Source organism: Ornithorhynchus anatinus, chromosome 5, assembly GCF_004115215.2.
Source record: "Ornithorhynchus anatinus isolate Pmale09 chromosome 5, mOrnAna1.pri.v4, whole genome shotgun sequence".
Taxonomy (NCBI): Eukaryota; Metazoa; Chordata; class Mammalia; order Monotremata; family Ornithorhynchidae; genus Ornithorhynchus; species Ornithorhynchus anatinus.
In genome coordinates this window covers 85,560,893-85,586,151 of record NC_041732.1, presented here as the reverse complement: position 1 = coordinate 85,586,151, position 25,259 = coordinate 85,560,893, and the positions used below count along the sequence as shown (strand labels likewise).

The 25,259-nt window shown below is 42.0% G+C and overlaps 1 protein-coding gene and 1 non-coding gene across 2 annotated transcripts in view; one reads left to right on the top strand and one right to left on the bottom strand.

Moving 5' to 3' along the window:
• The window catches only part of CCDC102B (coiled-coil domain containing 102B), a 448,125-nt gene that overhangs the window by 328,010 nt on the left and 94,856 nt on the right, over positions 1-25,259 (top strand). The window lies entirely within an intron of this gene.
• On the bottom strand, positions 20,664-20,801 carry LOC114812326. The gene has a single exon (XR_003759982.1). It is a non-coding gene; the product is annotated as a small nucleolar RNA SNORA7 (small nucleolar RNA).

Genomic DNA, 25,259 nt, shown 5'->3' with positions numbered 1-25,259 from the left:
TCCTCATTTCAGTGAGGCGAAAATGGGATGAGTGGGACTTGGAATGGTAATTAGAACATTATATGAAATATTTCTACTTGTATAAACATTCAGTTTTGAGAAGGGCCTCCTGTACAACTCTCTTGCATGAGAAAGTTTAATTTAATGTTTGAAAGAAATAATTTTGTTCCTCATGACCTACATATAGGACATACCATTTTCCTACAATGCAGGATTTCTTGCAAAACCCGGAGTTAAGGAAAACTACCATTGCAACAGTCACTGTTATGTCCATTCCAAACACTTAGTACAGTGCTCTGCACATAGTAAGTGCTCAATAAATACGATCGAATGAATGAATCCAGTGATGGAAGCTTATGAATAGAGATAGTCTCTTACCACCCTACATCACCCTGTATCCAAAAAAGACTCCAAGAAATAACTGTTTACTGTTTTATTGTACTCTCCCAAGCTCTTAGTTCAGTGTTTTGCACATATTAAGTGCTCAAACAATGGAGTTGAATGAATGAACTTGATTGAACAAATTAAATGATTTTGCAGGCTATTATTCATACATATCCTACAAATATACATCTCTAGGTAAAAATGGCAGGTATGGGCGTTTATGAAAAATAAATTAAAGCTTATAATATACGTAACTTCAACATTTTCTCTTGTAATTTGTTCAAATGGCTTGTTTCCAGGACCATAGAAGTAAGCCTTAAAAGGTTATAAACCCATGTAATTATGTCTTGTCTTATGCCGTCGAGTCACATCCAAACTATTTCAACTCTATGAACACATCTACCCCAGAATGTTCCTCCTCCATCTGCAATCATTCCGGTAGTGTATCCATAGAGTTTTCTTGGTAAAAATGTGCAAGTGGTTTTCCCAATGCCTTCTTCTGTGCAGTAAACTTGATTCTCCACCCTTGACTCTCTGCCATGCCACTGGTGCCCAGCACAAGTGAATTTTGACTTGTAGCAGATTGCCTTCCATGCCCTAGCCACTGCCAATGGTAGGAACAGAATGGGTAGCCTATGCTTTACTCTCCCTCCCATAGCCAAGATGGGTAGAGTACTGGAAACTCTCCAGGTGCGATCCTGAGAGGGGCAATGTAGTACTATCAGACTTTCTTATTTCCTGGAGATGGATTCCACTTGACATTTTTAAATCTAAACACACAGTGTAAGCCAACAGAAATTCATGCTACTACCGCTTCATGCGTGATAATATTTCCGCTGCATTTACATTTCACATTTTACTCATTTATCTCTATTAATAATCCACCCCTGGGATGAGGCAATCAGGACAAAGGTCACTGTCCTTGAGCAAAGGTTTCGGCAAGATTTGCAAAACAAGACACAGATCCAAAACCAGGTCTAGATCCTGCCAGTGGGAAATGCATAATAATAAGAATAATTATAATAGTACTAGTTAAGTGCTAATTATGTTCCAAGCACTGTTTAAAGAACTGGGGAAGATACAAGCTAATCAGGTTGGACGCAGTCCCCCTGCCACATGGGGCTTAGAGTTTTAATTCCCATTTTCCAGATGAGGGAACTGAGGCCCAGAGAAGTTAAGTAATTTGCCTGAAATCACATAGCAGACATGTTGTGGAGTGGGCTTTAGAACCCAGTTCCTTCTGACTCCCAAGCCCATACTCTATCCATTAAACCATGCTGCATCAGCATGAAGCAACATGGTAAGTCCCACCTGGGTCTTTTTGCCCCCAGTTGCATGTATGGAGATCTCACTGTAGTGTCAATCGATCAGTGGTATTTATTGAGCACTTTATGTGTGCAGAGCACTTTATTAAGCACTTGGGAGAGTACAAAATGACAGAGTTGGCAAACACATTCCCAGTCCTCAATTAGCTTACTGTCCTAGAACCCCAAAGCAGTGTGGGTTAGTGGAAAGAACATGGGTTTGGGAGTCAGAGATCATGGTTTCTAATCCCAGCTCCGCCACTTGTCAGCTATGTGACTTTGGGCAAGTCACTTAGCTTCTCTGTTCCTCTTTTACCTCATCTGTAAAATGGGGATTAAAACTGTGAGCCCCATTTAGGATGATGTGATTACCTTGTATCTACTCCAAAGTTTAGAACAATGCTTGGCACATAGTAAGCGCTTAAATAATAATAATAATAATAATGTTGGTATTTGTTAAGCGCTTACTATGTGCAGAGCACTGTTCTAAGTGCTTGGGTAGATACAGGGTAATCAGGTTGTCCCACGTGAGGCTCACAGTAAATCCCCATTTTACAGATGACTTAACTGAGGCACGAGAAGTTAAGTGACTTGCCCACAGTCACACAGCTGACAAATGGCAGAGCCGGAATTCAAACCCATGACCTCTGATTCCCAAGCCCGTGCCCTTTCCACTGAGCCATGCTGCCATCACCATCATCATCATCAAAAATGTCTCAGCCAAAAAAGCAGCAAGATCTACTTGCAGGTAAGCACACTGAGCTCTCTAATGCCAGGAATCTTGCAATGAATGATAAAACAAGTAAACTGAACCTCTCTAAGCATCGTGATTTTCAGGGGTAAATCCACTGGCCTGTCTACACTGGATTTACAGAGATGCTTTTCAGTTCAAAAGTGGACTGCTGAGGGTAAGGCTGCATCTGTGAGTGTTTGTGTCGCCAGGAGAGAATATCTTACGGATTCCCCTACTTAGGCCCCTCTGCTGCTCTCATTAGTGAGTGGTCAGATGGATGTCGGAGATCTGGACATTTGTGCAGGAGTTTGGATAACTAGTCACATCCCTCTGGCATTATTAGACAAGAAACTTGTAGTTGTGAAGCAGCCCACCCCCAACAACATATGGCCCTTGGCCTGACTCCCATTGTTGGATAGGGATTGTCTCTATCTGTTGCCAAATTGTGCTTTCCAAGCACTTAGTACAGTGCTCTTTAACCTGTATCTACCTGAGTGCTTAATACAGTATCTGGCACAGAGTAGACTCTGAAAAATACTTAAAAAAAAGATGTTTTTATTTAGTGCCTTTCAAGGGCTCCCAGAAACCCCCGGCTGGACACCGGCTGCCTGCTACCTATTTAGTGGTTGCCAGCTAGCCCTGTGGCCATAATTCCTCTGTGGACAGTTGACAGTTATTTGAGCGGAACTGGAGGTTTGATCAGGACCCAAGTGGACCTGAGGGCCCTGAGAAAGGGCTGAGGTGGGGAGTGGAGAACACAAGTTCTGCTTCCTCTAGATTGTAAGCTCACAGTGGGCAGGGAATGTGTCTTTTCTGTTATGCTAGGATCTCCCAAGCGCTTAGTACAGGGCTCTGCACACAGTAAGCACTCAATAAATATGATTGAATGAATGACTCTTTAGGACAGTCAGTGTACCTGTGGAAAGGAATCAATTGTACCACTAGCAGTTTGCCTAGGGCTTCTCAGAGAAGCAGCCTGGTCTAGTAGTCAGAGCACAGCCAGGGAGTCAGAAGGACCTGGGTTCTAATCATAGCTCCACCACTTGTCTGCTGTGTGACCTTGGGCAAGTCATTTCACTTCTCTGTGCCTCAGTTACCTCATCTCTAAAATGGAGATTGAGACTGGGAGCCCTTTGTGGGACAAGGACCATGGTCCAACCTGATTATCTTGTTTCTACTCCAGTGCTTAGAACAGTGCCTGACACATAGTAAGTGATTAACAAATACCATAATTATTGTTATTATTCTCTCCTCCCTGCCATCCATGTTTCCACCACGGCACCTAAATTAACAAATGAGTGGGTAGGCAGGGGTTCAGCCCACTGGGAAATGCTGACACAGGATTTTGAACTTGCAGGGCCCATCGGCTCCGCCACTTGTCTGCTGGGTGACGTTGGGCAAGTCACTTAACTTCTCTGGGCCTCAGTTCATTTACCTCATCTGCAAAATGGGAATTAAGAGTGTGAGTCCCATGTGGGACCGGGACTGTGTCCAACCTAATTGACTTGTATCTACCCCAGTGCTTAGAAAAGTGCTTGTCACATAATAAGCACTTAACTAGTACCATTACTGAAGCGACCCCAGAATAATGCCAATACCATCATCCATCAAGCGTTTGCCTAGGTAGCACCCTTGGCCTTTACCATCCACCTTAAACCCCTCTATTTCAATATTCCCATAAGTCCTTTCTACTTTGTAGAAAGCCCTTGTTGGTCCTTGAGCCAATAGACATCTTCCTACATCCAGCACTAGGCTGAGAGACCAGGTCTCTTGATCTTCAGAGCTATGCTCGTTCTACTACACCAACAGCTGGGTATGAAAATGGATAGTTGACTGAGGGTTATTAAGCTACTGTAACCTGTGATAGAGATAAAGCCAGCATGATGCTGTTGGGAGAATTTAAACTAAAATAAAATTGCACAGAGATAGAGGAATGCACCATGGGCAAAATAATTACATTTTTACTTCGTGCTTTCTATAATACTTAGAATGAAGATTTCATAAAGTGTTAATTTATGTACCTTTTTTTCTGAAAAAGTAAACTAAGTTCTTTGTTTTTAATTCTCAAATAAATTCCACACATTTTTTATAATTAATAACATGAATGTATATAGGAATTTCCATCCATTTTTCACCTGCCCCATTTTTTTTTTTTTGGCATAAATCTGCTTGCCTGGCTAGTATTGCTTTAGAATATTCAATGGCTACTTTTTCTGCATCATTTAAACTGAACTTCTAATGAAGTTTTAGTAAATTATTGATCTGTTCTTACTTTAGGGGTGAAAATCTCCCCCACCCGGGAAATGAATCTGTTCTCATTCTCAATCATGTTCCTATGAATATTTTGGATATTTTAGTTCCAATTTAAGGAGTATGATTTTGTCTTTCCAAAATCCTATTTCTTACTTGACCCTGATGGAAATTTGCCATGATATTTCCTAATGTTGGCAAGTCTTTTGAACTTTATGTCCTGAATTGTCATCTGGCAACCAGGCTGATGAGGGACTGATGGAAATCACACTCTTTCCAGTGAACCAGTGATATGAGCTTTGTGATTGGAACTTCGATTTCTAATATTACTGTAACATTATCATGCTCCCATCTGTCAAGAACAATATAGAACTTTGGCCATGAAACTTGCTTACACTGGCAGATGTAAGTACAAATGTATCGATCCAATCAAAGACAATTTTCTTACAGCCCAGCTGATGCCCAGTATTTGTTTATGGTTATAAAATTATGACTATTCATCATTGTTATGACATCTGGGATTGAGTCAGATACCAATAGGAGAAAAGATAAATGGTGACACAGTGGAAGTATTGTTTTGATAAACTCCACTTTTCCAAGTGCCCAAATTGCAAAAGCCAGATGAAGAGCAAAAAAAAGGTCTAAGAAGTCCTTACATACTGTTGGTTGCTCACTTCATGAAAATTCAGGATAAGAATGATATTCTAATTGCCCTAAAGTGTGAAAAATAATTCCCCTGTACTTTTTTTATGGGGCATTTTAGTGATTTTTTTTTACATTAAATGCAAAAAGTTAATTGAGTCAGCTTCATTCCAGACTGGCTCATGCCTCGTTTCTATAATAGAGAATTGCCTATGAGAGAAAGATCATCAGTTTAGTTGCTTTTATGTAACCCTGTCTAGGGAACTAAATGAGGAATTCAAATTCACCTTCAGTGCTGAGAATTCTGCATAGATTTCAACTCATTCCATCAAATTCAATTGAGCACAGCTATTACAGCCATTGGCAGTGCTTACTTTATTTATTATATTTATTAAAACAAATCCATTGCCCCTGAGTGTACACAAAATAAATCCCTTAACAAGATTAAGTCCAGGAGCCAAAGAATAACATTCAATTGACAGGGGAAAATGGAATATTTCTTTGAGCAAGAATGGAAAGACTGCATGGAATGTATCTCACATTTAGTTCTGGAGGCCATCAGGGCTGTGAGCCCGTTGTTGGGTAGGGGTTGTCTCTGTTGCTGAATTGTATTTTCCAAGTGCTTAGTACAGTGCTCTGCACACAGTAAGCACTCAATAAATATGATTGAATGGCTGTACTCTGGACAACTGAGAGGATAGTGGAGTTTCAGAGAAGTTTGCTGTGGTGACATGTAAGCCATGTAACCAAGTTATTGATTCTCATGGAGGTGTGCATTCAGAGGGACATGTGATAAGAACAGCAAATTCCCAAAACACAGACCATTACTTTCAATTGACTTGCTGTTTAGTTATTTATAATCATTTTTGATCTTTTAAAAGTTGGTGTTCCTAATTACTGACAAGGAAATAGGGATTAGGTCTCAGATAATTTTTATAATTTAATCAATCAATGATATTAATTGAGCACTAACTATGTGCAGAGCACTGTTCTAATCACTTGGGAGAGCATAATACAATATAATTGGTAGACATGATCCCTGCCCACAAGGAATTTACAGTTAGCGGGAAAGACAGATGTTGACATAAATACAGATAGGGAAAATGGCAGGATATGAAGATACATGCATAAATCTTATGGAGCTGAAGGTGGGATTACATCAAGGGTTTAAAGGTGTTGCGGAAGGGAGAGTGAGTAGAGGAAATGAGGGCTTAGGGATGACCTTTTGGACATGCAGAGAAACAGCATGGCCTAGTGGACCGAGCACAAGCCTGGGAGTCAAAAGGACCCGGATTCTAGTTGCGGCTGCTGTCTGCTTGTTTGCTGTGTGACCTTGAGCAAGTCACTTAACTTCTCTGGGCCTCAGTTAACTCACCAGTAAAATAGAGATTAAGACTGTGAGCCGCATGGGGGACGGGGACTGTGTCCAACCTGATTACAGTGTCTGGCATATAGTGAGCACTTAACAAATGCCACAATCATTGTTATTATTATTATCATTATTAGGACGAGATGTGATTTTAGGAGGGTTTTGATGGTGGGGCTGGGGATGATCTGTCAGATAATGAAGTGGGAGGGAATCCCAGGTCAGGGGAAAGATGTAGTCAAGGAGTGGACATTGAGAAAGAAGAGATCAGAAACAGTGAGTAAGTAGATAGATGTTAGAGGAGCCAAGTATGCATGCTGGGTTGTAGTAAGGCCACAGAGTTTTGTCCAGCTTCTGGAGAGGTATATTGATGGAAATATGGGACTGGGGAGTGGCCAAGAAGCTGACAGTTTCTAGGAAGGGCACACAGAGGATCCCTGGCTCTCCATCTCTTGTCCGTCATTGAGTTGCCACCTATTTCCTCTATAAAATTGAAAACGTCAGATGTTATATCCCTCAAATCTCCCCGGCACCTCTCCAATTCTACTCTCGTCCTGATCCCTCTCTAACTGATCCATCCTTCCTAGCAGTATCTCAAGAAGAGAACTACCACTGCCTTAAAAATCTACCTATTCTACTTATGCTTTTGACTTCATCCTTCTGCATCTTATTAAATCACGTGCCCACTCCCCTCCTTCCCACTTTCCAACTGCTCTTTCTTATCTGCTTTCAAACACGCTCATGTCTCCCCTAACCTAAAGCAACCCTCCCACTTGACCCCACAACACCTTCCAGTTATCACTGCATCTCCACCTACCATTTCTTTAAAATATTTTAGCAAATTTGCAGGTTAGTGCTTTTCGCCTCTTTGCAGCAACATGGCAGGGAAATGGCACTCTGACTCAAAGCTCGTCTTAATACCCACTTCTCCATATGACACTTGGAGAAGCATTATTAATAAATGATAGTGTTTCTTAAGGGTGTACTATATGCCAGGCACTGTACTAAACACTTAAGTAGATAGAAGGCGATCATATTTGATGGAGTCACCAACGGTGTCTCTCCAACTGGTTACTTATAGGCTAGAACCAGTTTTTCTGGCTCCCAGCCTCCTATCCTTTCCCCTAGACCATGCTGCTTCCCTCCCCGCACCACCCAGTATATACAGGCAAACCCTATATTACAGTCATCCCATAGTAAAATCACACAGAGAATACAAACTTTCTTGTTTGATGACTTAAACTACACAGCCTTAGCAGTTGTAAAGTTGCAGGTAAGCGTTTCTCCTAAGGAAATTCTTCTCCAGACCACCCCCTTTCCAGACTGAGTTTAAATAGTCGACACTGAATGGATTTTGGAAAAAAACATCTGTTCTAGTGTGTTTCAAATTTTCATGGAGTTTAAGATGTCCCTGAGCAGATAACCAAAAAGTTGTCTAATGGGAGATACGGCTGAATTTACAAATTAATTAATGGGCGATGGACAATGCGGATATCAATGAGTTCATGCCATCTACAATTGCACATCCATAAGGACCTCATTATACTTCATTAATTCAAGTTCTCTTTGCAAAAGGAAGAATTTGTGGTTTTGCCATTGACCACTAAGGTTTGGATGTTTAAATGTCTTTCATAGTTTTGCAAGCAAATGAAAGAATTTACGAATATGAATGAAGAAAAAGACCTTAATAGAGAGAGGAGAACAGAAGTACATGGATATGTTCAGCTGGAGTTGTCTTTTTAATCTTTTTATGGTACTTGTTAAGCACTTACTTAGAACAGCCAGGCACTGTTCTAAGCACTGGGGAAGATACAAGCTAAACAGGTTGGACACAATCCATGTCCCATGTGGGGCTCACAGTTTTAATCACCATTTTACAGATGAAGTAACTGAGGCACAAAGATAGCCCAAGGCCACACAGCAGATAAGCAGCAGAGCTGGAATTAGAACCCAGGTCCTTCTAATTCCCAGGCCTGTGCTCTATCCTCCACTCTGCTTCTCGTATCTGTCCGGTTACAAAGTGCTTTATGAAACTGCTTTATGAAATGAAGAAGGCTGCCATTCAAACTCAATTAGACACATTTTTCACTGAAGTTAAAAACTATCACAATCAAAAAAGTCAGTTTTTAGGTCTTCTTTCCTGAAAAGATTTAAAGCCATTTATCAACTCATTATTCAGTATCGTGATATTACATTTTGAAATAATCAATCAATAATAGACACTCAACAAATACAACACTTATTAGTATAATGTGATTATTTTCCAGGAGAAATGATTGTGTACATGGAAAATGGCATCAGTGATATCAGTCAAGGCATATATACAACCGCATGAGTTTTTCTTAACACAGTGTTCGGTAAGAAAATAACCCCATATCTGAGAGAACAGCATACACTTTAATAAAGATTGAACAGTAGTTTAGTGACATTTAGTGTTCCAGTATATAGAGCATAAGGGAATTTCATATTACATTTCCCGAGGTTCTGGAACAGATTCCAATTTATACATCTATAGGAAAACAAACCCCACATTATAACCACATTTTCAATGAACAGAATTTTACTTTATTGTCAGATATGCCTGTATTCAGTGGTGGGTGTATATGTGTGTGTTTAGCAGGGGAGAGAGCTAGAGAAAAAAGAGAAGGATGGAGTTGAAGAAACAAAGTCAGAAAGATGATATGTAGATAAGTAGAGCCTTTGATTTTAAATGTGGTATCACTGGTTGTGTTGAAAACTCTTGGCACTGGGTGAAAAGCCATAGAATTGAAGTAGGCATCTGTGAATGGTCCCGATAGCCTGGATAGATATCTTCCATTTTCTCTGATTCTGGATACTATATTGGTTTTCTACTCTTGTCTTTGAGCCTCCTAAAGGATTCCATTTTTTACCTCTTACCTGTCCTTGAAAAGCTGAACAATACACTAGACAAGTAAACAAAATTTGGCTGTATTCAACCCTGTTTTTAAAAAAAGTGTTGGTATTTGTTAAGCGCTTACTATGCGCCAAGCACTGTTCTAAGCACTGGGAGAATACAAGGTGATCAGGTTGTCCCACGTGGGGCTCACAGTCTTCATCCTCATTTTACAGATGAGGGAACTGAGGCCCAGAGAAGTGAAGTGACTTGCCCAAAGTCACACAGCTGGCAAGTGGCAGAGCCAGAGTTAGAACCCATGACTTCTGACTCCCAAGGCCGGGCTCTTGCCATTGAGCCATACTGCTTCTCATAATAATTTTTTACTAATGAAGACTCTGACCGGGAATTAGATGTGCCAGATGTTCACTGGTATATGTATCTCTGGGATTCTCCAGACATGGTTGATCCATAAGGCTTGGATGATTCTGAAAAAAAAGTATGTGATCATCTGTATAGCTTCTTGGGTTTGTGCTTCTAGTGCCCAGCAATAAGCATATAGTTCCTCCTTGAGTCATTCAAGGACTTCCAATAAAGTTTTCAGCGTGTTTACTTGAAAGCTCTAGCTTTGACTCAAACTCCAAGAAAATTCATTGGAAGACAGAGGACCTTAGGTTCTAATCCTGGCTCAGCCACCTGACTGTTGTCTGACCTTGGGTAAGCCTCGGTTAACTCATCAATAAAATGGAGATTATTTCCTACTTCCACCTACCTAGACTGTGAGCTCCATGTAGGACAGGGACTATGTCTGACCTGATTAACTTGCATCTTCCCCAGTGATTAGAGCTATGCTTGGCACATAAAAAACACTTAACAAACACCTTAAAACAAAAAAGGTAACATAGGGCCAGACCTATCTGAAACCCTATTTCACTCCTTTTGTAATAGGGATAAGGATGGACAGATCACTTTCACCTCTGACTAGATTAATAGTGCCATCAGGAAATAACTTCAGAATCATAGTGAAACTATATCTTATACTGTATACCCATATGTAGTTGCTTCCTTATTTTAATGTCTATCTCTCACATTTGATTGTAAATTCCTTGAGGGAAGGGATAATAATAATAATAATGATGATGATGGTATTTATTAAGCACATACTAGGCACCAAGCACTGTTCTAAGCGCTGGGGTAGAGACAAGGTAATCAGGTTGTCCCACGTGGGGCTCACAGTCTTAATCCCCATTTTACAGACGAAGTAACTGAGGCCCAGAGAAATGAAGTGACTTGCCCAAGGTCACACAGCAGACATGTGGCAGAGCTGGGAATAGAACGCACATCGTTTCACTCCCAAGCCCATGTTCTTTCCACTGAACCATGCTGCTTCTCTCAAGGAATTAAGCCCGTCAAAGGGCAGGGACTGTCTCTATCTGTTACCCATTTGTACATTCCAAGTGCTTAGTACCGTACTCTGCACATAGTAAGTGCTCAATAAATACTATTGAATGAATGAATACTGTACTCTCCCAAGAGCTTAGTATCATACTCTGCACAAAGTAAGTGCTCAGTAAATTCCAGTCATTGACTGAACTTTTCAGGGCAGTTGATTATTCTTGCTAGTTGCTGGAGTCTAGGAATGCTGATGGTACTGAATTTTTGTTTTTAATAGAGTATAAGAACACAGGGTAGAGGTATACAGATTGCACTCTGCACTTACCTCATGTTGCTGTTAGACTGCAAAGATCACCTTTCTGGCACTGCGTTTTGACCTGAAGCCATATTTTGTTTCAGATAGAGTATGATTAACCATATACTTAAAAAAAAATCAATGATGGTATTTGTTAAGTGCTTACTATGTGCCAGGCACTGTACTAAGCGCAGGGATGGAAACAAGCAAATAGAGTTGGACACAGTCCTTGGCCCATGCAGGGCTCACAGTCTCAATTCCCATCTTACAGATGAGGTAACCGGAGAAGTGAAGTGAATTACCCAAGGTCTCACAGCAGACAAGTGATAGAGCCGGGATTAGAAGTCATGACCTTCTAAATCCAAGGCTTGTGATACCTCAGTTGGCTGTCTAGCAGGATAACCTTCCCATCAGTGAGGAGTTTTGAGATGCCCCAAGAATTTCCAGTAACCATTTTTTCTTGAAAACCTATCAACCAATAAATAGAATTTATTTAACATTTATCATGTGCTGAGCACAATACTAAGCTTATGGTGTGGCCTAGTGGAAAAATCATGGACTTGGGATTCAGGATCTGGGTTCTTATCTTTGCTTCTTCACTTGTCTGCTGTGTGACCTTGGGCAAGTCACTTAACTTCTCTATGTCTCAGTTCCCTCATCTGAAAAATAGGGATTCAGTACCTTTTCTCCCTCCTGCTCAGACCATGAGGGCCATGTGAGACTTGATTATCTTATATCTACCTCAGTGTTTAGTACAGAGCTTGACACTGTAAGTGCTTAACAAATACCATTATCGTTATTATTATTATTTTCAATGTAATGGAGTGGGCAGACACAATACCTGCCTTCAAGGAGATTACAATCAAGCAGGGAGTATGATGAGGATGATTGTCCCATTTCTTCCCCCCAAACCCCTAAGTCTCCACACATCTCCCACCATGACGCATTCATTATTACATTCATTCATTCAATCATATTTATTGAGCACTTACTGTGTGCAGAACACTGTACTAGTGCTTGGAAAGTACAATTCAGCAATAACAAGAGACAATATCTGCCCAAAACAGGCTCACAGTCTAGAAGGGGGGAAGACAGACAGCAAAATAAGTAGGCAGGCATTAATAGCATCAGTAAAAATAAATAGAATTATATATATATATATATATGTATATGTATATGTAGAACAGGTAAAGCAGGCATTAATATAAATAAATAGAATTATAGATATGTATATAAATACACAAGTATTGTGGGGCAGGGAGGGGGGTATAGCAAAGGGAGTGAGTCAGGGAGAGGTGAAGGGGAGGGGGATGGAAGTACTCCCATTTGGGGCTCTGCTATAGCAGGCAAAACTGACTTTCTGCCCAGTTCTGACTCCTTCCAAGCTCAGCCCTCCCTGAGCCCCTGACCATCTTTCTTCTATTGTTCTCCCAGATGATCATTCAGTGGTATTTATTAAGCACTTACTGTGTGCAGAGCACTGTACTGAGCACTAGAGCTGGCAAACCCAATCCCATCCCACAAGAAGCTTACTCACTAATGGACTGTCACCAGCTGCTCACTCCCACACTGCTCCATCTATGAGTGCCCAATTTACCTCTGGCTGTTCCATCTTCAATCCATGGTTCTGAGACCTGGAGTGACATCTTAGTACAGTGCTCTGCACACAGTAAGTGCTCAATAAATATGATTGAATGAGTCTCACAGCCTCAAATTGGTAAGGATCAGGACCAAGAATAGCATCAGGCTTCACAGTTCCATGAAGACAGACCCCAGTGACAAGACCTGCTGCTTCCCCATTCTGTTCACCACTACTTTCCACCTTCCTCTCCCCAAAACTCCTTCCCATCTACACTACTTCAGAGGCTCATTTGTTTTTGCAGGTGTTCCGGCCAATCTGTGTTCAGCTATTTGTTGAACATCTCTGTGCGATCTTGGGCAAGTCATTTAACTTCTTTATGCTTCAGTTACCACACCTGTAAAATGGAGATTAAGTGTGTGAGCCCCACGTGGGACATGGACTGTGTCCAATCTGATTAGCTTCTATCTACCCCAGTGCTTAGTACAGTGCCTAGCACATAGTAAGCACTTAACAAATACCATTAAAAAAAACCAAATCAGCTCCACTGCTGCAAATTGGTTTAAAGTGTTACCTTTCGCACGCAGATAGGAAAGACCACTCTCTTAAATATGAAAATATAAAGAGTTAACATTCACAGGAAGAATTTTTATGCATGTGATAATGTTCCTTAAGACTATGAATCTCTCATTTGCTTCTAAATTGCATGGCTGGGAATTTCTGGGTTCTTTTCATGGTTTATATGGTAAGCCCATATTCGCTATAATAGCAGGAGCAAAATGGTTTCTTACATGCATGACTCATAGTGTCAATAAACTAAAAATAGATATTCTGGTTTCTGTAATAGCTAATGTTCTTGCTGCCTATAGAACATTAAGGGTCACTCGTTTAAGCTTTTACCTCTAGCAGTGCTGTTTTCTTCACTAAGATTTTTATCATGAAAATGTTAAAGTAGAATTGAAAATCTTAAAATGCTGTGTTTGGGGTTATTAAGATTTCTTCTGTTATTGTCTCCATCCTAGGCAACTGTTAGCCTTGTAACGTCAGAATAGGAAGAGCATTAGAATAAAGAAGAGTCTGACTGAAATAAAAAGAGATGGATTCTATTCCGATAGCTTAACCATTCATATATAACCCCCGGACTATTTTAGATGATGATCATATGTTCTTGATATTTAATATTTCCCATTTAAATACTTGTCTTATCTCAAGAATTGCATTGTTATCCTATGGTTATTTCAAGATTCAATATTGCTTCAGCTATTTTAATTCCTATCATATTAAAACCCTACATCTAAAATTTGGAACAGGAAATGAATTTTAACCCTGGAGAAGAGAATATTTTTATTCACTCTCATGCATATCCATGGACAAACAGCATCATCAATCTTCCATTTTTGTTGATCGAGGATTTATACAAGTGATTTTGTTGGGAATTGGAAACATTTTCACCATCTGAAACTCAACGACCCAAGTTTTATTCTTGGTAGTCAGATGTTCAGCATTCATAACTTTCCATTGCTTCTGTTTGACAAGATTGAATTTTGCTTAGTGAAATCTCAAAGGTCTTATCTTTTTCACACAAAAAAATAACATTGTACCAAACTTAATTGAAACCAAAGAATATCAAATGATTTTGTACTTTGAAGCCTCATAAATAAGTACATAAAATTTATCACTCCACATAATATTTTACCAGTCTGCTTTTCTCTATAAAAGTGTACGAATAGAAGTATTGATAAGATGAGCACTATTTTTAAACAGCATAAATTCCTACTCATTTTGGGCAGATAGAGGCTTGGCCATTACAGAGACTGTGAGAAACTGCAGCTTGAATGAAAAATAATAGTCTATAGCTTCTGAGTCCTTCATTCAAAAGACACATTAGAATAATAATCTGGTTGGTTGAAAGTGGAACTATGGATATGTTAATTTATTCAATTCAGTTCAGTTCCATTCGGTTGTCTTTACTGAGCACTCTCTGTGTGCAGAGCACTGCATTAAGTACTTCGGAGAGTACAATACAATACACATTCCCTGCCCACAATGAACTTACAGTCCAGAGTGGGGGAGACAGATATCAAACCAAATAAATAAATTACAGATACATACATAAGCGCTGTGGGGCTGGGATGGGGAAGACCAAAGGGAGCAAGTCGAGGTGATGCAGAAGGGAGTGGGAGAAGAGGAAAAGGGGGCTTAGTCAGGGAAGGCCTCTTGGAGGAGATGTGCCTTCAATAAGGTTTTGAAGAAGGGGAGAGTAATTGTCTCAAATTTGAGGAGGGAGATTGTTCCAGGCCAGAGACAGGACGTGGGCGAGGGGTCAGAGGATAAATAGGTGAGATGGAAGCACAGTCAGAAGATTAGCATTAAGAGGAGTGAAATGTGTGGGCTGGGTAGTAGTAGGAGAGGGGCAAGGTAAAGTAGGAGGGGACAAGGTGATTGAATGATTCATTTATGGGAAATGAAGATGTGTTTCAGATGAGTTTCTGGGTTTCTATGAGAAAAACACTGTAACATTCACTGGCAGTCTTAATCAATAAATCATTGATATTTATTGAGCACTTACTGTGTGCAGAGCTCTGTTTTAAGCACTTGGAAGAGTACAATTCATAGAGTTGGAAGGCATGTCTAGTCCATAGTCTAGTGCTTACATGAATATATATGGGGATTAGACTCTTCATTCCTTAGTCTCTTAAAACTCTCTTTTTCTATATATGTGTGGGTGAAGAGGGTGAGTGGGTATATGTGAAATAAAAAATGCTACAGCTGCTGTGCTTTAGCTGGGAGGGAGTCTCTGGAGAAAGGAAAGATCAGGGAAAGAGTCCTTTCCAAACTCCCCTGGCAGTTATTGCTCTGCACTGTAAGAATATTATCTCAACACTTACGTGAAATACTCAGTGACAAGGATATAGTCCACTAGCCAAAGGGTTACTCTTGCCTCAGGAAATAGGAGAGTGAATAATCCTTAGAGAACAAGGTTGTATACAGTCTTTTTTTTTTGTATGGGGGAATTTGATAAATGCTTACTATATGTTGGCACTGTATTTAATGCTGGAGTAGGGACATGTTTATCAGGTTGGACAGAGTCCCTGTCTGACAAGGGGCTCACAGTCTTATTCCCCATTTCACAGATGAGGTCACTGAGGCCAGAGAAATGAAGTAACATGCCCAAGGTCACACAGCGGACACATAGTGGAGTCAGGATTAGAACTCAAGTCCTTCTGACTCCCAGGCCCATGCTCCCAGGCATTTCCTGGATGAAGATTCCTCTATCCTCAACACAAGTTTACCAGATTAGCTACATGGAGCTGCCAACTCCTGATGAGCACCTTTTTTATGCGCAATCAGAATACAAGCTTCTTATGGGCAAGGATTAAGTCACCTGCATCAATTTTATTCTCCTAGTTACTAGTGTATAACAAAGAACCCAGTAAGTGCTCCAGAAATATTGCTGATTGATTGAGCATGGAATCAGGGGCACCCAAGGGAAATCAGAATTGTTCTGACTTGGAATATTGCCTGGAACCAGGTATCAGGTACCAGGTATCAGGGTGGGATACCTGAGCAATCTTCCACAGTACTAAGCTCTTGGGAGAGTACAATACAGAGCAGTTGGAAGACACATTCCCTGCCCATAAGGCTCACAGTCTAGAGAGAGAGAGACACTCATATAAATAAGTGAATTACGGTTATGTACATAAGTGCAGTGGATCTGAGGATGAGGTGAATATCAAGTGCCTAAATGGCTCAGACCCAAGTTCAGAGGTGAGGAAGAAGGCGTCCTCTAGCCTGTAAACTCATTTCGGGCAGGAAATGTGTCTGTTTATTGCTATACAGTACTCTCCCAAGTGTTTAGTTCAGTGCTGTGCACACAGTAAGTGCTCAATAAATACGAATGAATGAATGAATGAATGAATGAATGAATGAATGAATGGGCAGGGAATGTGTCCGTTTATTTCTGTGTTGTACTCTCCCAAGCACATAGTACAAGTGATCTGCACACAGTAAGCACTCAATAAATACAATCGAAGGAACACGTGAATGAGAGGGAATAGGCGAGACCTAGTGGATAGAGCCCAGGCCTGGCAGTTAGAAGGACCTGGGTTATCATTTTGACTCCACTACTTGTCTGTTGTGTGACTCTGGGCAAGTCTTTTCACTTCTCTGAGTCTCACATCTCATCTGTAACATGGAGATTGTGACTGTGACCCCCGTGTGGAACTTTGACAGGGACTGCGTCCAATCCAATTTGTTTGTATCTATCCCAATGTTTAGTACAGTGCCTGGTTCACAGTAAGCACTTAACAAATGCCACAATTATTATTATTACATTATTAATAGTTGAAAATATGCCTAAATCAGGGATAGCCTCTAGTAAGAAGTGTGATTTTAATAAAACTTTTAAGGTCAGGAGAGTGGTGGTCTGTCTTCTACTGGGGGGAGAGAGTTCCAGGTTAAAGGGAGGATGCCAAATTGTGCATTCCAAGCGCTTAGTACAGTGTTCTGCACATAGTAAGTGTTCAATAAATATGATTGAATGAATGAAGAATGAATGAATGAACGTGGACAAGGGGTCAGTGTTGAGATAGATGAGATTGAGGTATAGTGATCAAGCTGGTGCTGCAGGAGTAAAGGATGTGAATTGGGCTGTAGTAAGATAATAATAATGATGGTATTTGTTAAGCATTTACTATGTGCCAAACACTGTTCTAATTGCTGGGGCAGATACTGGGTAATCAGGTTGTCCCAGGAGGGACCCACACTTTTAATCCCCATTTTACAGATGAGGTAAATGAGGCCCAGAGAAGTTAAGTAATTTGCCTAAGGTCACCCAGAAGACAAGTGGCGGAGTCAGGATTAAAACCCACGTCCTCTGACTCCCAAGCCCAAGCTCTTTCCACTAAGGGGCAAATTAATTGAGGAGTTTAGAGAGGAGTGGTAGGAGGGAGATAGGGCAGTTTCTGGAGAGAGATGTGGGGTCAAGAGAGAGTTATTTTAGGATAGGTAAAACATGTGCATGTTTGCAAGCAGTGTAAAAGAGAAGCAGCGTGGCTCAGTGGAAAGAGCACAGGCTTGGGAGTCAGAGGTCATGGGTTCGAATCCCGGCTCAGCCGCTTGTCAGCTGTGTGACTGTGGGCAAGTCACTTAACTTCTCTGTGCCTCAGTTACCTCATCTGTAAAATGGGGATCAAGACTGTGAGCCTCATGTGGGACAACCTGATTACCCTGTATTTACCCCGGCGCTTAGAACAGTGCTCTGCACATAGTAAGCGCTTAACAAATACCAACATTACTAAAAGAAGCCATTGGAAAGTAAATGGTTGAAAATGATAGTCGGGGAGGAAAGAAAGGGAGTGGGCAAGTGTTTCCTTAAGTTGTGAAGGTTTGGGGTCACTGTTTATTGTTGTATTATACTTTCCCAAGTGCTTAGTACAGTGCTCTGCACACAGGAAGTGTTCAATAAATACGATTGATTGAATGAATGAATGAATGGGGTCAGAGATGCAGGTGGAGTGGGGTCAGAGGCTGCTGGAGAAATCCTCTTGAGATATTGCTGGGAAAGACTGGGGAGTCAAAGAGGGTGCAGGAGGAGGGAGGGACAGGAGAGGAGCAGGAGAGATTTTAGGGAGATCACACTCGATGGTTTCAATTCCATCAGTAAAGAATATTGCCAGGTCATTAGCGGAAGGAGATAATAATTGTGGTGTTTGTTGGGTGCCTCCTATGTGCTAATCACTGTATTAAACACTGGCGTTAATACAAGATAATCAGGTTGGACACAGACCTACATGGGGCTCATGGTCGTATTCTCCATTTTACAGATGAGGTAACAGAGGGACAGAGAAGTTAATTAGTGCTTGGCAAATAGTAAGCACTTAAATACCATCATCATCATCATCATCATTAATTGACTTGTCCTGAATCACACAGCGGACCAATGGCAGAACGGGGATGAGAACCCAGGTCCTCTGACTCCCAGGCCCATGCTCTATCCACTAGGCCATGCTGCTTCTCATCTTTATTCAGTACTTCGGTTTGTCTTCAGTCTTAAAAGGTTGAGCTGGTTGTCTACCTGCAATTTTTCTGAGAGCTGAGTTTGTCCTTTCTTCCTTCCACAGTTCAGCCTCTCTCTACTTTCAGCAGGTTCCAGCCTCAAAGAGTCAAATAGGTTACCAGGGTTCAGTTTGAATTAATTTAAAGAGGAAAGAGAGCAGCAAATTAAATTTAAGTTCTCTATCCTGGGCTGTCTCTCTTAGCAGGATGAAACATTAGAAGAGTTTTGTCTCCTTATGTAAAACAAACTATATTCCCCATCCATATTGTCCCAAATTAATTCCAATGTCACAAGATCCTATTTAATGATTTTTTCTTGGACAGTGAATGAGAAGGTAGCCAAGCTATTAGATATTTTATTGTGGTCTAGTGGAAAGAGCACGGGCCTAGGAGTCAGAGGACCTGGGTTCTAATCCCAGGTCTGCCAGTTGCCTGCTTTATGACTTTAGGAAAGTTATTTAACTTCTCTATGTCTAATTTGCAGAACAAGCGTTCAATACCTGTTCTTCTTCCTTCTTTCTCTTTTAATGGCAATGGTGAAGCATTGTATGTACCAGGAATTGTATTAAGCTCTGGGATAAATAAAAGCTAAATAGGTTTGGCACAGTCCGTGACCCAAAAGGAGTTCACAGTCTTAATCTACATGAGGTAATTGAGGCATAGGGAAGTGAAATGACTGTGAGCCTGTCATTTAAAATGTGAGCCCATTGGTGGCCAGGGACTGTCTCTATCCGTTGCTGAATTGTGCATTCCAAATGCTTAGTTTAGTGCTCTGTACATAGTAAGAGCTCAGTAAATACGATTGAATGAATGAATGAATGAACTTGCCAGACATCCCACAGCAGACAACCCTATACTTCTGACTCCCAGCCCTGTACTCTATCCACTAGGCAGTGCTGCTTCTTAGACTGTGAGCCCCATGTGGGACCTGATTATCAGGTACCTACCCCAGTGCTTAGTACAGTGCTTGGCAAATAATAATCACTTTAAAAATAACACAGTTATTATAAGATCAGGCTACTTGCAAAGCAATATTAAGAATACATGCTCAAACCGCTTAAAAGAAGTCATTCCATTTTTGTTTCCTTTCAATCATTCTTTTGCAATTGATTTTTTGATTGTGGTGAGTACAAGTCCAATCGGTGCCACTGTCCAAACAATTAAAGAAATGACATTTATTAAACATTTACTGTGTGTTAAATGCTGGGGTAGGCATAAGGTTATCAGATTGGACCCAAGCCCTATCTCCCACAGGGCTCACAATCTACCTTAGCTCAATATTGTCTTGTCTTATGCTGTTGAGTCGTTTCTAACCCATAGTGATTCCATGGACACATCTCTCCATGGACACATCGTGAGAAGCAGTGTGGCTCAGTGGAAAGAGCCCAGGCTTGGGAGTCAAAGGTCATGGGTTCAAATCCCAGCTCCGCCACTTGCCAGCTGTGTGATTTTTGGGCAAGTCACTTAACTTCTCTGTGCCTCAGTTACCTCGTCTGTAAAATGGGGCTTAAAACTGTTAGCCCCACGTGGGACAACCTGATCACCTTGTATCCCCCCAGCACTTAGAACAGTGCTTTGCACATAGTAAGCGCTTAACAAATACCAACATTATTATTATTATTGTTATTGTTATCTCTCCCAGAATACCCCGTCTCCATCTGCAGTGGTTCTGGTAGTGGATCCATAGAGTTTTCTGGGTAAAAATACAGAAGTGCTTTACTACTGCCTCCTTCTGTGCAGTAAACTTGAGTCTCCTCCCTCGACTCTCTCCCATGCTGCTGCTGCCCAGCATAGGGGAGTTTTGACATGAAGCAGATTGCCTTCCACTCACTAGCCACTGCCCAAGCAAGGAATGGAATGGATATGCCTCTACTTGACTATCCCTCCTGTGTCCAAGACTGGTAGAGTACTTGAAACTCTCCAGGTATGATCCTGAGAGGGGAAAACCCATATTACAGATATGAAAACTGAGGTCCCTGAGAAGTTAAATGACTTGCCCAAGGTCACACAGCAAGCAAGGGGAGAAACTGGAACTAAAACCCATGTCTCCTGACTCACAGTCCTGTGCTCTTTCCACTAGGCCATTTTGCCACCCAGGATGTCTTGTTTGGAAATTGGGAGACTCAGGGGACTCAGGGGGATAACCAGAGTAAGTGGTCAAAGCTCAGAGAGTCCAGAATCTCATCTGCTTGAGAAGCTGTGTCCTGGGCTGCTTGGAATTGTCTGCAGCTGTGCACGGCCATAAAGCGGAGAAGATCTAACGAGTGGCTGTGCCAGGGGCATTTTCTTGCTGAGTCAGTCTATCTGGCCAGGTCCCACCCCTCTCTCAAACAGAATAGTCTCCTCCTCCAACAGGCCCTTTGGTGCCTTCCCAACAGTATTGCAGTTCTCTCTCCATTCAGTGGCAGGAGGAGCCTGAAATGGTAAATAATAATTGTGAGATTTGTTAAGCACATATTATATGCCAGGTACTGTACTAAGCGCCGGGGTGGATCCAAGCCAACCGGGTTGGACACAGTCCCTGTTCCATGTGGAGCTCACAGACTGAATTCCCGTTTTACAGATGAGGTACCTGAGGCCAAAAAAAGTGAAGTTACTTCCCCAAGGTCACACAACAGATCAAGTGGCAGATCAGGGATTAGAACCCATGACCTTCTGACTCCCAGAACCATACTGTATCTAATCATGGTAGATGTCACAGATTTCTTGTCACTCCCTTCCCCACCCCAACGAGGCTGGAATGAGGAGTTCCAGTGTTAAGAGTTAGTGACCAACTGACAGATCTCCCCTCCATTTCATGACCTATTAGAAAGACCATGGTCCTGTGAATCAGAGGACCTGGGTTCTATTCCTGGCTCTGCCATATGTCTGCTGGGCAACCTTGGGTAAGTCATTTAACGTTTCTGGGCCTCATTTATCTCATCTATAAAATGGAGATTAAGACCGGGAAGCCTATGTGGGACAGAGACTGTGTCCAACCTAATTACCTCGAACCTACCCCAGCATTTAGAATAGTGCTTGGCACATAGTAAGTGCTTCACAAATACCACAGTTATTTGGCAAAAGGCTAAATCTGGGCCTTCTGGTCATAAAAAGGAGAAAACCACCCCATTTCCCTCTCTTTAGCTGGAGGCCAGCAATCCAGCTGCCCATCTCAGGCAGCGGTGCCCCTTGCATCTGGAGCCAAAGTATTTTCAAGGCCAAAGCCAACCTCAAGCTGCTTCCCTCTCCCTGTGATTAGCATAGTCCTTGGGCTAACAGGAAAGAGGAAGCCTCTACTCCTCAAAACTGGAAGATCGCTGTGGTCAGGGAATATGTCTATTCCATTGTCATATTGGACTCTCCAAAGTGCTTAGTACAGTGCTCTCCACACAGTAAGCACTCAGTAAATATGATTGACTGACTGCTATTCTCAGGACTGTCTGAGGCCATGGCTTGTTCTCGAGGCTAAAATGCCTTCTCGAGGCTAAAATGAGCATGCTTCCCCTGGACCGTCTAGAAGCCAGCAGAACCTTTCCCTCATCTACAGAGCTCGGGAGGAAACATCGTAATCAATCTGCTTCTGGTGGCAGAGTGGATCATGCTCTCTGTCTCTCGGAATCCTCTCCTCCTGACTGGTCTATGTCCCGAAACCCACATAGGAAGGCAAGGTGCTTCCTGGCTTCAGTGAAACTGGCAGTGAGGGAGTTAAGACTCAGATACAGCTGAATGGCTTCCCTTACCTTCCCTCCTGAGGCAGGGTTTGCTAGCCCCTCGTGATCAGAATTTTGGCTCCAAGCATACAAAATGGAAGGAAGGACCGGAACCTGGAAAATCTTGCATATTTTCATCACAATTCTGTATTTTTCTCTCCCACTCCTTGATCCCAAACACTTTCAGTTATTTGTCTATGCCTTCTCCAATTCTATCAAACATACATCACAGAGGTTTTTCATTCTCACAACTAGTCTGGTTTCTGGAAAGCAAGAATTGGCTGAATCTCTTCCAAATGAAAAATCAAGCTGAAATTTTCAGATTAAAAATTATTTGGCAAGTGAGTTAAGTAGAAAGTATTATATTTCACTATCAGCCGTCTGGCCTAGTGGAAAGTCCACAGGCTGGGGAGTCAGAGGACCTGGATTCTAATCCTGCAGTTTGCCCGTTGGCCCCTGTGTGACCTTGGGTCACTTCTCTGTGTCTCTTTCTTTATCTGTAAAATGGGACTTGAATGCCTGTTCTTCCTCGACTGTGTCCAGCCTGACAAATGTATTTCTACCCCAAGGCTTAGAACTGTACTTGGTACATAGCAAGTACTTAACAAATACCATAATAATTACAATTCTCATCATCACCATATCATTGGTAGCAAAGGGTATTTATGGGTAAAACTGATGTCCTCTGTCTATTTGCCATAATCTTTATGGTGGCATCTATATATCTACCTATCTGTGGTGGAATCTAGGGAAGCAGCGTGGCTCATTGTAAAGAGCATGGGCTGGGGATCGTGGGTTTAAATCCCGACGCCACCTCTTATCAGCTGTGTGACTTTGGGCAAGTCGCTTCACTTCTCTGTGCCTCAGTTACCTATCAGTAAAATGGGCATTAAGACTGTGAGCCCCAAGGGGGACAACCTGATCACCTTTTATCCTCCCCAGTGCTTAGAACAGTGCTTCACACATAGTAAGCGCCTAACAAATGCCATCATTATTACTAATTATTATTATATCACACTTTCCCTCTTGGCTTTTTTAAACTTCCCCCTCCGTGTCTTCTCTGTGGTCTCCAATCTTAAAAGCTGGGGGAGGGGAGATGGTCCTGGGAGGGGAGAGGAGCCAGAATGACCCTCTCTCTGATCCCACCTCAGTCTCACCTGTCTCCATGATGTATGTATGGGTCTCAGGTCAGAATGATGTAATAATAATAATTGTGGTATTTACTAAGCGCTTACTTACTATGTGCCAGGCACTGTACTAAGCAGTGAGGTGGATATAAGCAAATAAGATTGTGAAGTGATGTGATGGGGCAGCTGAAGTGACAGTGACAAAATTGGGTACATTGCTGCTGTGGGTGAGTAACCTGAGAGGGAGCATCACTGCAGTGGGGAAGTAAAGGGAGAGGAGCATCACTGCATTGAGGGAATAACTGGAATCGTGCATTACTGCAGTGAGGGAGTAATTGGAGTGGTTGTATCACTGCACTGGAGGAGTAACTGGAGTGGTCCACTGCAGGGGAGCAGTAACCAGAGTGACTGCATCACTGCTTTGGGGTTGTAGCCAGAGTGGACATGACCCTGCAGTGGATGTGTCTCTGCAATGTGTCTCTGCAGTGGGACTGTGACCTCAGTGAGCACGTCACTACAGAGGGTGGGTTATCAGGGTGGCTGTGTCACCCCAGTGGACATGTCATCCCAGTTGGTGTTGTGTCCACCTAGAGAAAAAGGAAAGTGCAGGTGAGAGATGGGGGGATTGGAGGAAAGCTGTATACTAGACACATTTTTCTCCAAATGCCTTATATTTCATGATTTCCTCCCTTCATTAGACAATAAATTCCTTCAGAGGGAGATTTTTTTTTTCTACTCCATTGGCAATTTCCCTCCACGCTTAATGTAGTGGATTGCCCCATGTGTTGCCTAATTAAATACCAATAATAACATTATGAAGACTAGCCATCAAAATTATTTAGTTTTCACTCTGGCCCTTTGTAAATGTCCCAGAAGTTGGACTCCAGAGTCACATAATGGTTGGCTGACTTCAGGAGTGTGAATCATGTGGCCATAAATGGGGTTATAGGGACCCAGTGAATTCCTGGCCTGGGCAGACTCTGGGTGCATGTTTACTGGCTTCTCTCCTGGTAGGCTGAGCACCTGCCCCATAAACCATCTAGAAATGCCTGTTGCTAATAATAGAAGAATTGGCCTGGAGAGTGAGGATGGTTCTGTGCAAACCATCACCACTTTTGAGAAATGACTCAAGTGCCTCTCCAACTGATGGGGAGCTGCCCCCTTCCTCCAAGCAGGAGGCTTGGGATCTTGGTCATCCGATTGCTGAGGAGTTAGCCCGAGATGTTTGGGCACCATCTGAGTATCTGAGATGCCCGGGCAATGTGGCTTAGTAGAGCCTGGGAGTCACAAGGATCTGGGGTCTAATCTTGGTTCTGACATGAGTCTGCTGGGTGACCTTGGGAAAGTCACTTCACTTCTCTGGGTCTCATTTACCTCATCTGTAAAATGGGGATTAAAAATGTGGGACAGAGACTGTATCAACCTGATTAACCTGTATCTACCACAACACTTAGAACAGTGTTTGGCATGTAGTAAGTGCTTAACAAATACAATAATAAAATAAGGATCACTCTATTCTCCCTCCAATCACAGACATGGGAAAGGAGCTAGAATATTTTTCCTACCATGTGTATGACCTGG